Source organism: Malaclemys terrapin, chromosome 16 (genome assembly GCF_027887155.1).
Source record: "Malaclemys terrapin pileata isolate rMalTer1 chromosome 16, rMalTer1.hap1, whole genome shotgun sequence".
Taxonomy (NCBI): Eukaryota; Metazoa; Chordata; order Testudines; family Emydidae; genus Malaclemys; species Malaclemys terrapin.
In genome coordinates, this window is record NC_071520.1 from 20,921,779 (window position 1) to 20,937,526 (window position 15,748).

The 15,748-nt window shown below is 47.9% G+C and overlaps 1 long non-coding RNA gene across 1 annotated transcript in view; it reads left to right on the plus strand.

The window, feature by feature from the left end:
• The first annotated feature begins 275 nt into the window (after window positions 1–275).
• The window catches only part of LOC128824673 (uncharacterized), a 178,668-nt gene continuing 163,195 nt past the window's right edge, over window positions 276–15,748 (plus strand). Inside the window, exon 1 of the long non-coding RNA XR_008442522.1 lies at window positions 276–353. This is a non-coding gene — a long non-coding RNA (uncharacterized LOC128824673). The remainder of the gene's footprint in view (window positions 354–15,748) is intronic.

Below are 15,748 nucleotides of genomic sequence, written 5' to 3' on the forward strand. Positions count from 1 at the left end.
ATCTCTAGTAGTGATATAATAATACTTGCTGTAGCAGTTTACAGTCTTGAATTAATTCAGCCTCCTGACACTTGTGATAAATGGGCGGTGGGGTAGCTTCCTTTTATGGACACCCAGCCAGCCAGTTAGCCACCCTCTTGGTGGCTATTCTCTGCTTGTTTTACCTGTAAAGGGTTAACAAAGTTCCTCAGGTAAAGGAAAGGGAGTGGGCACCTGACCAAAAGAGCCAATGGGAGGGCTAAAACTTTTTAAAATGGCCGGGGGGGGGGGAACTTCCCCATGTTTGTGTGTCTCTCTCTCCGGGAAAAAGGGGAACAGAGGGCAGCAGAAATGCTGTGTAAGGCTTGAACCAGGTATAAAAATTCATCTTTCATACCTAGAAGAAATAATTTGGATAGGGAATGTTTAGTTAGACGCTATCAGGCTTATTTCTTATTTTGGCTTGTGGATCTCCTCTGTGCTAACTCCAGATGCTTTTGTTTGTTTGTAACCTTTAAGCTGAACTCCCAAGAAAGCTATTTTGGGTGCTTAATTTTTGTAATTGTTTCTTTTAAGATCTAGCAAAAAGCCTAGGTTCCAGAGGTATTTTTTCCCTTTTTGTTTTTAATAAAAAATTACCTTTTTTAAGAACAGGCTTCAATTTTTGGTGTTCTAAGAGGTTTGTGCATGTTGTTTGACTAGCTGATAGCCACAGCTAATTTCCTTTGTTTTCTTTCTCAGCTCTTCCTGGGAGGGTGGGGGTGAAAGGACTTGAGGGTACCCCACAGGGAGGAATTCCCAAGTGTTCCTTCCTGGGTTCAAAGGGATTTTTTTGCATTTGGGTGGTGGCAGCGTTTACCAAGCCAAGGTCAGAGAGAATCTGTAACCTTGGGAGTTTAATACAAGCCTGCAGTGGCAAGCATTAATCTTTTAAATCCTTGCGGGCCCCCACTTCCTGCACTCAAGGTGCCAGAGTGGGGATTCAGCCTTGACAGCACCCTTGTGAGGCTGGTGGTAGTATCCACAATTTATAGATGGGTAAATAGAAAGGTTACGTAATTTTCTAAGGATCGCTCAAAGAATCTTTATCATGGCTGCACTTCTGATAGCTATCGTGTAATGCTGTATGGCATCTGGGGGACACTTGAGGATATTATGAATATTTATATTGAAAAATTGTAATGAGTTCTGCCAGATATGCCATGTAAGGTATCTGCAAAAATGTTAACTTAGAAACACATAAATGAGATTATCATATCTGGTATTGCCTTTGTATTATGAGTTATAGATATGTATGTCTGTATTTCAAACTTGTTTTATGCTTCTGGGTGACACCCCCAGACAGTTTGGCATTGGCACAGCCTAGCCTGCTTGATGGCCCATTAAGGACAATCAGCTATACAACTGACCCATTGAGAGAAGGCAGATACACCTTATGACTCAGCAAGGCATGCAGGGGCATGACTATGGGCAGAACTCTAAGGCCTTGGCTACACTGGCAATTCACAGCGCTGCACTTGCTGCGCTCAGGGGTGTGAAAAAACACCCCCCCTGAGCGCAGCGAGTGCAGCGCTGTAAAGCGCCAGTGTAATCAGCGCCTGCAGCGCTGCACGCTATTCCCCTCGGAGAGGTGGAGTACTTGCAGTGCTGCGAGAGAGCTCTCGCAGCGCTGGCGGCACGACTACACTCGCGCTTCACAGCGCTGCCGCGGCAGCGCTGTGAATCCGCAAGTGTAGCCAAGGCCTAAGGCTTTCAAGCCATGTGCTGGGCAGCTTGTGCTTGAAACAAAGAAATCACAGGCTACATGGCAGAAGACTATAAAAGGCAGCTGCATCTTCTCTATTTGGTCTTCAATCCTGCTTCTTACCTCTGGAGGAACTTTGCTACAAACTGAAACTCTGAACAAAGGACTGAATGACCCATCCAAGCCGTGAATGTGTTCTAGAGGGACTTTCAAGCCAGCAAATTCACCAATACTGCTAAGAACCTGATATATGGACTTTGAAGTCTTTGTATGAATGTGACTGCTTTACAATTTAACATCTCTCTTCTTGTTCATTTTTTTTTTCTTTATAATAAACCTTGAGTTTTAGACAGTAAAGGACTGGCTGGCAGCGTGGTATTTTGGGTACGATCCAAACCTATACTGATGTGATAATGTGGCTGAGCCTTTGGAGCTGGAAGAACATTTTGTATATGTGAGCAGAGTTTAAACTAACTTCTCACTCTACTGGACCTAAGTGCTGATTGGGAACCAGACACTGGAATGCAATAAAGGGGGCTGTGTGATTTTATATATATATATTTTGCTTCTTGATAATCCAATGTGGGGGATCAGAAGCACAGTTTATGATTGGTTGAGGAGATTAACTTCAGTGTTACCCACCAGTCTTGGGAGTATCTGCTCTCCCTTTTGCAGCCTGCCCTGACCGTGGCATTTCCAGTGAGGGCTGCCCCAGGCACAATGGGTCACACACTGTGTAGGCCAATACACCAGAGATTGAAGCTGGGACCTCCAAAGCTGAAGCATGAGTCTCTACAACTTCAGCTAAATAGACAGTGTCTCTGGAAGACAGCTGGAGAAGATTTGCCTCCTCTGTGGATCTGGCACAGAGAGGGGCACACTGACAGTGGATTTACACAGTCATTAATAGTTACCATTGATATTACTCTAGCATCTAGCAGCTACAATCAGGAATGGGCCCTGTTGAACAAGGCACTTTAACTACAACCAGTCCATGTCCCAAAGGGCTTAGCATTCGAGCGTTCCAGGCTCTTGGTCCCATTCTTGGATCTGTATATAGCAGCTCACCTTGACTGCCCATGAGATGTAAAGATTCATTAGGCCCCACCTTTCTGACTGGTGGGGTTATGTTTGGATTATTTACAATCATGTGATGCAGAGTAAACGATGACATTTGTAAGGGATTACCATTTTGGCCAGTATTTACACTGCGGTGCTATTAAAAAGTATATGGTGTGGTGACGACGCAGGAAAGGAAACAGAACGCCAGGTCTGTGGTAGCTAGAGAGCTTTACAAGCCTCTTGCAAAAAGCCTCCCAGGAAAACTTTTCCTGGGGTTTTTATTTCTCTCCTTACTTTGTTTACAACTCTTCTTAGTGGTTACATTCTTGCGCATAGAAGAGCCAGGCAGTATACATGCACATAAGATAACGAACCCATCTCTTGAGCGCGTGAACACCAGCTGCGAGGGTACAATCAAATCAGCCAAATAAGTTTCCCAAACACAAACGCTGGATTGAAGGTCACTCCTGCCTCGTAGCCATGGGAGCAGTTTGCCGCGCCTGTGGACTGGCGATTCGGGAGCTATGCATCTCTACATCTCCCCCTGTTTTATTTTATAAATGCGGTGTTTAAACAAAACACTCTCGCAGGGTAGCATACACAATGCCACTAGATTGGGTATACATTAAACAAAGCAGCAAAGTAAAACGTCAAACATCAAAACTAGGACCCCATACTATAAAAGGGTCTTCATCCACTCTAAGGGTGGCTATAACTAAATATAATCCTACCAAGGAAGAAAAACGTCTTGGCGGATGACTTAAGCATAGCATTTCAGCATATCAATTTGCTATTGCATACAAAACTATTATCAGCAAGCTTAAAACAGCACATTTCTTTCACTGTCTCACACCCCAGATGTTGCTGGGTGGTTTACAGACAGGAACAAGGCAGGTACTTAACAGACCTTGCATTTCCGGGGCAACGGCCAGGCAGAAATCAGATTGATTTAATACTTCTGCCAGGTGGACCCAGGTGTTAAACTGCAGCCGCTGCTCCATCTGGGGTTCGCCTTGGCAGCTAGGGGCCAACAGGAAACTCCCCAATACACACAAAATAAGGAGTGAATTAGCATTAAGGCAAGCTAACAATGTCACAAGGTAATTTTCTGCGGTAGGTTCTAGCTGCTGCTGCACTCGCAGCTGCTCGGCCTGCAATGAAAGGGCTTTAACCTGTCCCCAGGTTATGCGCTGCGGGGGCCCCCGCGGGGGGCGCTGGCGAGGACGCTCGGGATCCTGCAGATGTAGGTTGAACTGTGGAATGGGGTTCGATAGTCCCTGGTGCCAGGCCATCGCCGTGCCACGGGCGGACGTTACGCGCCGGGACCCACAACGGACCTGTAGGAAGAGAAACGGCAGCATGCCCTCGTCCCCACGTTATAAGGGGCACTGGGCCATGCCACTGAGGGTCTGGGGCCTTGCGATATTTAACAAAGGGGCGGGGCAAGGCCTGGTAGCTGCGAAAATGACATTCTGCTGCAGAGTAGTTGTCAGTCAAATTCAAATGATTCAGGGTAAAAAGCACTGCAGCCAGCCATTCCTGGCGGGGAGGAAGGCCTACGGGAATCCCCCCTTTCTGTTTTTGGCGGACCAGGGCTTGTTTGAGCGCACGATTGGCTCGTTCCACAATGGCCTGGCCTGTGGGGTTATACGGGATACCAAACGTGTGGACAATGTCCCACGTGGTACAGAAGGAGGCAAAGGCCGAGCTACAGTAGGCGGGGCCGTTGTCGGTCTTAAGATGGGATGGGTGACCCATGATTGCCATAGCGCGAATCATGTGATTAATAACATGACGAGAGGCCTCACCCTTCTGGGGGGTGACCCACACATAATGGGAAAAGGTATCTACACACACGTGAAGATACTGCCAGGGGGCAAAGGGAGGGAAATGTGTAACATCCATTTGCCAGAGCTGGTTGGCCGAGGTTCCACGAGGGTTAACCCCTACCTCCGGGCTATTGGAGAGAGAAGCGCAAAGGTCACACTGGCGAACAATGGCCTGCGCCTGATACAATGGGAGAGTGAACTGCTTGGCAAGGGCCTTGGCGGATTGATGAAAAAAGGCGTGGCTTTCGATTGGGGAGGAAAAAATTGAGGCCACCGATTTGACCGCCTGGTCGGCCACCGTGTTGCCTTCTGTTAATAGGCCCGGTAGTGTGGTGTGACTGCGAATGTGTGCCACAAACAGTGGGCTAGAGCGGGAGGAAAGGAGCTGTTGCAGGGTAAGAAAAAGGGCCAACAAATTGTCATCACAGGAGGGCGACACATAGGAACCTGGAAGAGACTTAAGAACATTAGTAACATAAAGACTGTCAGTAATCAAATTAAAAGGGTCATCCTGGAAGCATCGGCAGGCCAGGATGACAGCAGCCAACTCTGCGCGCTGTGGGGAGCGCTGAGGCAGGGTAAAGCGGACTTGCCAAGTGCCTTGCACCTGCCAGCTGACCGCACCTCGTGTTGGGCCGCCGTCCGTAAAAAGGGTAAGTGCATCCTTAATGGGGACGGTTGACAAGGACGGCCGGAGGTGAAGGCAACGTTGTTGTAGGAATGAAAGACGGGGGTCAGGGGGAATGTGATATTTAACTTCCCCAACATAGTCAGCAAGAGACAATTGGAGGGTGGCACTGCAAGAGACAGTGCGTTCCCAGTCTTTAGCCGGGATGGGGACAATAATGGCAACGGGGTCCCAACCCAAGAGGGTACGGGACCGTTCTCGCACTTTAAAAATCAGCTCTGCGGCCTGTTGAGGGAGTGTCTGAATAGTATGCGGAGGGGAGTGGGTCAAATAAATCCATTCAATTAAACGAAGACGCGCTGCCGCCCCCTCCTGGGCGAGGACAGCTGTCGGTTGTGAGAGTGTGGGAAGCAAAATGGCAAAAAGGGGCTGTTCCCTTTCTCGGCGGTCGACCCACACCTGGGCCAGGGTCTGGTTAATGAGGGTGACCGCTTGGCGCTGTTCCTGGGAAACGGGAATGATATCTCCGGGGAGACGGCCCTGCCGAAGGCCAGAAAAAAGAGGGGACAGCATGGAGGTAGTCAGAGGGCAAAAAGGACGAATCCAATTAAGGGACCCCAATAACTGTTGAAGCTGTACAAACGTAAGAGGGTTGGGCAATACCAACTCGGGACAAACTGGACGGGCATATGACTGGAGCATGCGGTGACCAAGATACAAAAAGGGTGGCTGACGCTGGATCTTGTCCGGTGCCACAACCAGGCCACACGCCGCAAGCTGGTGGCGCAGTTCGTCCAGCCAGTCATCAGGGAGGACGGGGTGAGCCACCAGGATGTCATCCATGTAGTGGTAAATTAAGGCATCTGGGTGTGCTGCGCGGAAGGGCCGTAGGGCCTGCGCAACAAAATGGTGACACAAGGTGGGGCTATTCAACATGCCTTGAGGGAGCACATTCCACTGATAGCGTGGAGTGGGCTGGGAGTGATTCAAAACCGGAACAGTGAAGGCAAAGTGCACCCGGTCCTCAGGGTGCAAGGGGATGGTAAAAAAACAATCCTTTAAATCTATTACAAATAACCGGTAATCACAGGGAATAAGGTTGGGATTAGGGGTACCACACTGCAGGGGACCCATAGGCTGTATAATTTTGTTAATGGCGCGAAGGTCCTGCAGGAGGCGCCACTTGCCAGATTTCTTTTTAATCACAAACACGGGGGTATTAAAGGGGCTAGTGGACTCCTCCAAACGTCCTGCCTTCAGCTGGTCATTAACCAAGTGCTGGAGGGCCTCCAGCTTTTCTAAAGGAAGCGGCCACTGCGCAACCCATACGGGTTCGTCAGTGAGCCAACGGAGGGGGAGGGCCGTATGCCTAATCATTGATATGGATGGTGGCAGTGAACTGTGTCAATAAATCACGGCCCCACAGGTTGAGGTGGACGGGGAGAATGATAGGCCGGATACGGGCGCGGCGGATGCCTTGGGGCGCCCTAACCTCCAACCATCGGGCACTTCGTTGTGAGTCCTGTGCCCCGCCCACACCCCAAACTGCCGGAGCCTGCTCTGTGGGCCAATGGGCGGGCCACTGCGCAGCGGCAATGACGGTAATGTCTGCCCCAGAGTCGATAACACCCTCGAACGGCTGATCGTTGAGGCAGTAAATGCGTTTGGGTTGGGGTGCTCCAATGTCTTTAACAACTGCTGCCACTTGTGGGTGAATAGTGCGCTGGTCGGTGGACCCGAAGCCTCCGGTTCGGGGAACGTTTCTTCCCCCTGCCGGAAGGGAGTAGGGCACAAGTATGAGTTGCGCCCAGGCATCTCCCTGAAACAGCCGTTTCGGGAGATGACTCCACAGTTGAACATGGATAATTCCACCATAGTCCGAATCCACCACCCCAGGCACCACAAACAGGCCCTGCTTGCTGGCGGACGAGCGGGGTAGGACAAGGCCCACCATGCCCTCCGGCAGCGGGCCCTGAATCTGGGACGGCATGAGGAGGACCTCCCCGGGGAGAGTGATATCCATATTTTCCTGATTAACAAGGTCAATCCCCGCACTGCCCCTTGTGGCGGCGGGGGCGTCGTGCACGGAGAGGGGCGCGGCCTTGGGTCTCGGGCTGGTCGCAGGCCCGCCTACTAGTTTCCCGGGGGGTTGTCTCGGTTAGCAGCCAAGACCCGGCTGTCACCCCCGGCCAAGCGACACTGCGCAGCCCAATGGTAGCCCTTTTTGCATTTCGGACACAGCGTGCGGGGCCTCTGGTCTGTCCGGGGCTTGGGTTTGTTTTTACACATGCCCCCCGCAGGGGCCCGACACTCCCGCCAAAAATGTCCGGGCTTCTGGCAGTTAAAGCAGTTCCCCTGAGGCTTCTGCCCCTTGTGCAGGGCAGCTGCCAGCAGGGCCATCTGATGGGTCTGAGTGCCTACGTCAGCACACGCCTGCAGCAATTCTGCCAGGGTATACCCGGGGCGCCCGACCACTGCCTGCATGGCACGGCGGCAGTCTGCATTGGCATTTTCGTAAGCCAATTTTATCATTAGTTCAGTCTGGGCTTGCGGGTTATCAATCTGCCTCTGGACTGCCTCTTGGAGGCGGTCAATAAACTGGTGGAATGGTTCGGTGGCACCCTGCCGAGTAACCGCAAAGGACTTAGAGGACTCGCCTGCAGCGGGGACCCTGCGGAACGCGCGACGGACACACTGGCCAATGATGGGAAAAGCTACCCGGGGCGTGCCCGCCGCCTGCTCGGGGATGCTCGAAAACTGCCCTGTGCCATATAACTGCTCAGCAAGATAAGCCCCCCCACCTTGCGCTGCTGCTGCAAGCGCCTCTCGCTGGTACTCGCTATCCCACACAACGTATTGCGCGGGAGACAGCACCATGCGACACATGTCTTTCCAATCTTGGGGGAGCAAGAAGTAACCGTTTGACACACCTTCCAAGATCCCCAGGGTGAAAGTGGACCGCACCCCGGTCTCACGAACTGCCTTGCGGAGCTCGCGCAGAACTGAGTAGGGGAGAGCCTCCCAGTCCACTATCTGCCCCCCATTTCCATTATCCCGCCAAGAGACGGGAAACGCCTCGAACCCACACTTGGATTCCTCATCGGTCAAGAGACCGGCCTCACGCGCTTGCCGCACCGCCGCGGCGACAGCGCCCCCCTGCCCGACCGGTAGGCAGGGGGGCGCCGCCACAGGCGGCGGCGCAGGGAGGGTCAGCTGGGGCAGGAGGGGGGTGGCCCATCACCTGGGGGCAAAAGGGGGACCGGCTTGGGGCTGTTGGGGCCGATCCCCTCCAGTGCCTCCTTACAACGCTGCCAGAGCAGCAGGCACTGAACTGGGGCACGGGGTTTACTATACAAGGTGATCCCAATCTGTATCCAATCAAAAAGCTGCAATGACCCGCAGTCTGGATACCAGGGGCACTGGCGATCTATTTCCCTTAGGAGGTCCTCAATATGAGCGACCGGGACAGCGACACATGATCGCTGTCGTATAATCTCTTGTAACTCTCTTGCGTGCTCCTTCTGGGCACTGGAAAGTTTCCCCCCCATACTCACGAATAAGGGGCGGCAAACAGCCGCGGGCGCGCTCGGCGTATCCAGCCGGTGAGTAGAGGGGTATCACGTCGGGGTCACCAGCTGTGGTGACGACGCAGGAAAGGAAACAGAACGCCAGGTCTGTGGTAGCTAGAGAGCTTTACAAGCCTCTTGCAAAAAGCCTCCCAGGAAAACTTTTCCTGGGGTTTTTATTTCTCTCCTTACTTTGTTTACAACTCTTCTTAGTGGTTACATTCTTGCGCATAGAAGAGCCAGGCAGTATACATGCACATAAGATAACGAACCCATCTCTTGAGCGCGTGAACACCAGCTGCGAGGGTACAATCAAATCAGCCAAATAAGTTTCCCAAACACAAACGCTGGATTGAAGGTCACTCCTGCCTCGTAGCCATGGGAGCAGTTTGCCGCGCCTGTGGACTGGCGATTCGGGAGCTATGCATCTCTACAATATGGCAGTGTTTTAGCAGTTGACCTGGGAAGTGCTCGATCTCAGGGATGTTGACTGAAACTCCCACATGAATTTCCAGATGCTCTTTGCTTGGTGTGTTTTCAGATGCTCAACTGGCAATGTGATCTCTTAATGCATTTGCCTGGAATCCCTATGTGGTTGTGGCCTTTGACACGAGGGTCATGTACACATGTAACTGGATGTTCTGCTCCTTTGAGGGCCAATAGACTTTTGGCCAGTCAGCCCTGTTCAATTAATCCAACCCACTTCCCAGAACAAGAGGATAGGACTTAAAAAGAAGAAAGCCCAGCAATACAAGGTGGTAAGAGAGCAAGAAGACTCCTGCAGGAGACCCTGCGACACCAGTGGAGAAAAGACTGCAGCGAGGTTGGACTGTGGCTGGCTGGAACCCTTTGTAGGGGACTGGTCATGGAGCCAGGCTGGGCCAAAGAATCACTTGGTTCTGCATTTTGTTTGTTGGACTGCATCTAAAGGACTCCATTACCCCGAAAGAGGTTAAATGCTTTAAGGAGACTTGCCTGGAGGGTCAAGTCACTGTTATGGTGGGATTAGGCCAAAGGCTGACTAAAGAGAAACTGAGATAGAGCTGCCACAGTGCCCCATGATGCTGTGAGGGAGTGCTCTGGGGCAGTGAGTGGTGTACAACACGGTAAGATATGTGGCAGTTGTAATAAAAGAAACAATTGTCAGCTTGCTTATGAATTAAACCCTAGTCATTTCAATATCCAGATACCACAGTCCTTGAAATAACAATTGTCACAATACAATGGAGTAGAAATGAAGGCCATGGCTGCACAAAGGAATGGGTCGTTCAACTGTAAATGTAATACACAGGTTGCCTCTATAACCTTTCCCTTTTTACTCTCTGCTTCTGCATAATGTAACCACGAAGCTGTGAGATTCATGCTGTGCTCTGTTCCTGCTGGGAGATCCGTACATGCATTGACATGACAGAACTGTGGTAAAACTCTTTTTTAATGTAAGACTTGGTCATTTAAACAGCAGTTGCAAGTCTCTTGAAGGAGAAAGATTATGTGGCTACAGTGCTTGTCTATAAACTATAAGATGATTGTATAGTTCCTTCCTACATTGAACAGAAAAAAAACATGCCAACACCTTTCTAGTAAGAGATGTGCCTATATGTGTTATACAACTTTCGCTGGAAAGTTGTATAACAGGGTGGCAGTATTGTCCTGAAACCCCCTCCTTGTTAGTATGCATGATCATGCCGGGAAAGGGTTAAGTTGGTTTGCTGATGCACTAAGGCAGAACACTCCCCTGGAGATAAGGGAGGTAGAGTTGGTGCTTTAGAGAGAGAATGAATCTAGTAAGGCCAATCCTTGGGAAGGGAATTCTAGAAGGAGCCACTGGGGTGTAAAGAGGTTTGAGATGAGCTTTCGTCTTACTGTTGTTTTCCATGTTAATAAAGTGAAGCTTCAGAAGGAGTTTGGACTTTGGAATAACATGTGGACTGTTTGCAGAGAAGGCTGGGAAGAGTGTCTGCTTGCCAGGTGATAGCGAGGGCCTGACTTTGGGAGGTGCTAGGAATTCCACTGGGAGTAGGCTTAGCACTGCCCAAGGTCAAGCCATTTGTTTCTAAACTCCGTGTTCACGTGTGTGATTTTTTTCTAAACAGCTAGGTAAGCACAATAGGTATGGTGTAGAAGGTATATTCAAAACTACCCAGTACATTGTGATTTTTGTTAAGACTAATGTAAGGGCCCAAAATTTAAATGACACAATTTCCAATCCCTCTGGTTTACCATTACTGACACTGATGCAACCAAACTAGTAAAATTCTTAGCCATATCCCTGATGGAGCTAACCCATTCGGGGAAGATGAGTGAAGTCCAATGTCTAAAGAAGCTCTGATTGGCCAGTGAATATATTGGCATCTGGGATTCATAGATGGTAAGAGAGCACTTAATTCACTAGTGGAACTATTGTGCGCTTATGTGAGTTGCAATTCAACAGAGCTTCCACGCACAGCTTTGTGCAGGATGGCAGGGTTACTCCCTTCTCAAATTGCTAATAAAAGGTAGCACGTGGAAATACAGTAAGTGTTATAATAATAATAATAAAAAAGGCTGCAATGTTTAACAAGACTGGCCACGTATATGGATATCGAGCATATTCAGAGTTAAAACAGTAAAAGCAAAAAAAAAAAAAAAGTCTGGGAAGGAACATAACAGCCCATACATCAGTGCATAAGCCAACCCCTAACTGTTAAGAGAAGACTCACTCTTCCTTGAGGCATATTATCCCATAGTTGTCAACTGATAACTGCAACTGTAGGGTTGCTTGCACCTACCTGTGAAGCATCTGGGGTTGGCCATTATCGAAGACAAGCTGTCTAGACTAGATGGACCACTGGTCTATTCCAGTATAACAATTCTTATGTGTCAGTATGTCTACACAGGGTGAGGTCCCTTGACTTCAGTGGGGCCAGGATTTCATACATAAACTAGACTTCTATATGTGTATGTACTTGCCTTCCTCTGCTTTTCATATCACTCCAGTTGTTAAAATTTACTATATACTTGCATCATGTCTATAATTCCATAGGTGAACATAGCAGTTAATGAGACCAAGTGATCCAGAGTTGAACATTTTGCTTCTTTTCCTTCAAAGCTTCCTGCAATTCTGAAATGTACCTGTATACATGGTCCTTTGTCCAAGACTCATTTTAAGGGGCCTTTCTGCATCTCCAAAGTCAATAAATGATCACTAATGAATAATAAATATTAAAGGATACAAGACTTCACATAAGGCCTTCCAAAGTCCACAGAAGTCATTGGACAATTTCTGTTGACTTCAGTCGGCATTGGATCAGGTCCTGAGGGGGAAAGCAAACGTGAGAAAAGGAACAGACTGATTCCTCAAATGTCAACTGCTTTGATCCTCCTCTACAACAGCCATTTTAGCTAAATCCCAATGCACTTTTGTTTCCCTTGAAGAAAGCTACTATAATGACCCACTGGTTACAGGTGTTCAATCTGCTGTTCTTCTCTCAACCATAGTAAAGGATCATTTTAGAATTTTATTCATTATTGTTACGAGCTAAGATACAGCTGGCTACTGTGACCTTCAGTTTTAAATTCTAAAACATGATTCTGCTAAATTCATTGTCCCTGGTGTAAATCCAATTCAATCTATGGATTTACAAGCAAGGATGAATTTGGCCTACTATGTTTAAATATGTGCAAGAGTGGGATTACTCTGGTTTATAACTGGACACCATTTACTGTACCATTTACAGATTTCAGAGACAGTGGATAAAAATAACTTCTAGCAAGGTCAGTGCTATGTGGACGGAGTCTCTTATAAACTCACCGCCCTATACTGACAAAATACCCTCGCAAACTCCAGGTATAGTATGCAGAACAGCACTCAGGAATAAAGCAGTAATTGTAATGGACATTGGTGTCATTGAACAATTTATCTTCCTTAAAAGGGCTTCACTTTACAAAAGATGCTCATTTAGCCTGGGAAATTGAATTGATAGCCATGTGGGAACATTCGTCTAATTCACTTAAAGAGTTCTATCATTAGCCATGATTGTTTGATCAATACTTACATAAGAGTAGAATTTGCTCAGATGACACATGTCAGCCTTTCTTTACTCTTTAATAAAAGAAGATTTTAGGTGGGTGACCTGTAGTAACATCCACGTCATGGGGAACCTGAAATGTAATATATACTGCTTGATTTTCAATCACACAGTATCACAATAAAATACAACTACCTGCTGTTTCTCAATAAGATTCAACGAAAGCAAGGGAAAATTCTGGCTGGTGCTATAATACTAATCTATACCAGTTCAAAGAGGTTTTGCAGTAGTGTCACAACATTAGTGCTCAACAACTGAAAAGAAAAGTAGCAATAGCACAGTAGAGGCTTTGTGTGGGGTGTCCCGTAGTGGCTGAACCCCAGAGGTTGCTGGAATTACTACACGCTAAAGGTATATGAAGTCTCCTTGCTTCTTGGGTCATTTGATGAAGTATAGTAGAGAACAGAATCTTGAATTTTTGTAGTGGGGGCTTTAAACCCTTAAGAGAAGGAAATAATTCCACAACTCTAATTATAGTGCTGTAATTGTTTATGCCTCTAATAAGAATTTCTTTCTCCTACATGTCCATTCATCAGATTTGCTCTAGTTTCATTACATCCTTTCTCCTTCTTATGTCTATTTTGTCAATAACAGCTTAATCCTATATGGCACTTTGTGAAGATGTCTATTGCATTCCTGGAAGCTGAACCAGTACCCTACATGTGTATCAAAGGAATCTCTAAAATGATATTAGATTATTTGGGTCAGAAATACATCCTATTGGTCTAACACCTTCATATTTCTGTGACAGACCCAGACCGGTTGGGTATAGGAGTCTGGTAGAAGGAAAACACATGGGGTGAATAGTTTTCTGTTTCCTGAGTGACCAGGACCCCCTGAGCAGTCAGGAAGGTGCTAGAAGCGATTAAGTCAGGCAGACTCCATAAGACACCCGGAGCCAATTAAGAACTGATTAGAAGCAATCAAGGGAAACAGGCTAATCAGATCACCTGAAGTCCATTTAGAACCAGCTGGAACTAGTTTAAAAAGAAGCCCCTTCAGCGAGGCTGGCTGGTAGGAGCTGGGCATAAGAAGGTGTGCAGTAAAAGAGCCAGGAGAACAAGTGTGGTCAGGTACTAAGGTACTGGGTCTCTCCCCCCACATGCTTCCCTGACAAGGAAGATGGGGACTAAAGGGGGTTCTTACTCCAAACCTGTTGATTGACTGATGATGAAGGTGACTCAGTAAGTTGTGACTCAGACAGAGAAGCAGCCCAGGGAGCAGATCTGTGCTGGGAGGAGAACTGCGGCAACCAGGGCCAGAGGGGCGAGAAAAAGGCACCCAGGGAGCTGGAGGCAGAGCAGCAGCAGTGCTGAGGCAGTATGGAGCTGGAGGTTGGGCTGGAGCAGTCCAGAGCTGGCTGTGGTGAGCAGCTGAGGAGAGCAAGGGGGTGCCCTGGGCAGCTGGCCCAGTACAGGGAGATGCCCACAGCCAAGAGGCCTTGCAGGCCAGACTTGGAGGGGGATCGTAGCCCCGGCAGGAGGGTTGATGATGGGAAGACGGGTCCTGCCACCTAGAGCACAGCTAGGGCTGAGAAGACGGCCCGGGACATGTGAGGAACAGACTGAACTTCCCTTACATTCTAGAGATGCTGGTTGTCATGTCCCCGTGCCACAGAGCGGGGTGATGTTTTCTTTAACCTCTCCCATTTTTTCCTTACTTTTTAAAATTGATTGCTGTTAAATAAATTGTATTTGCTTTGAACTGTATGTAATGATCAGTGGGTCAGGGAAGCATCTAGTACAGAGAGAGCCCCCCGGAGTGGGGACACCTTAGCCCCACCCTAAGTGACAATTACAAGGTTGGGGGTTGAGCCCCCCAGGAATTCTGGGCCCAGCCTTGTTGGGGTTATGAGGACTTTGCCACAGAGGAGAGTGGAAGGGGAGCCCTTGAGGTCAGGCAGGTGTCTTGGTAAAGGAAGTGTGAGCAAGGACTCAGATCCTTATGCTAGCCCATTTCACTGGGGTCGTGTATAAGCCAGGAAAGTTCCCCACAATAGCGGGACCATTCCCCTGCTTATGTTTATAAAATTCCATAAATATTTCTATAGAACCTGGTTACTTTTCAGTAAACCCTGAGTGGTTTCATCCCACTTAAATTCTATAGTTTCCTTTCAGTAGATCAGATTCTGGTTATAACAACACGGGTATAAAAGTGGACTGACTGCTGATGTCAGTTACGTTATTTCAGATTTACACTGGTGACATTGAGATCAGCATCTGTATATCCCTTCTATTTCTCCTCAGAGGTGCCTAATCTTCCTTCTAGATTATGGATTTTCTTCCCTTAAGCCTTTTTAAAAAACCCTATATTTACTGGTAAGAGGAGAGCAGTTACCTTTGAATGACAGGTGATTCAGAAATAGTGTCCTCCTTTTCTTCTTTCTCTTGACTTGTCTTTAGTTGCTAAAAATAACACATTTTCCATCTATATAATTTTATGTGCTCCATAAAGCATCATGCAGATAAACATAAAATACAGGTAACAATATACAACATCATTTGGCCAATTGTCATGATGTTTAAAATGTGAAGCACAGCTGTTTGTTTGAAATGTCTTTTTAAACTGTTTTCCCTGTTTTGTTGCTTTTTCTCATGTGTTAAATTTTTTTTTTTTACAAAAAATACACTGATCTGTTACCAACTGTTGCAGTGTTTGCATTTTAGTTGCAGTAGGACATAAAGGGTCAAATCCTCAGCTGGGGTAAACTAGCATAGCTCGATTGACTTACATGGAGCTATGTTGATTTATGTGAGCTGAGGCTTTGGCTATTAGGGTTAGACTGTGACATGAAGTAGAAGGGTTGTGAATAAGCCGCATTCTTGCTCATAGACACACTGGTTTCACCCAACATCCTCCTTGCCCCAGTAGAA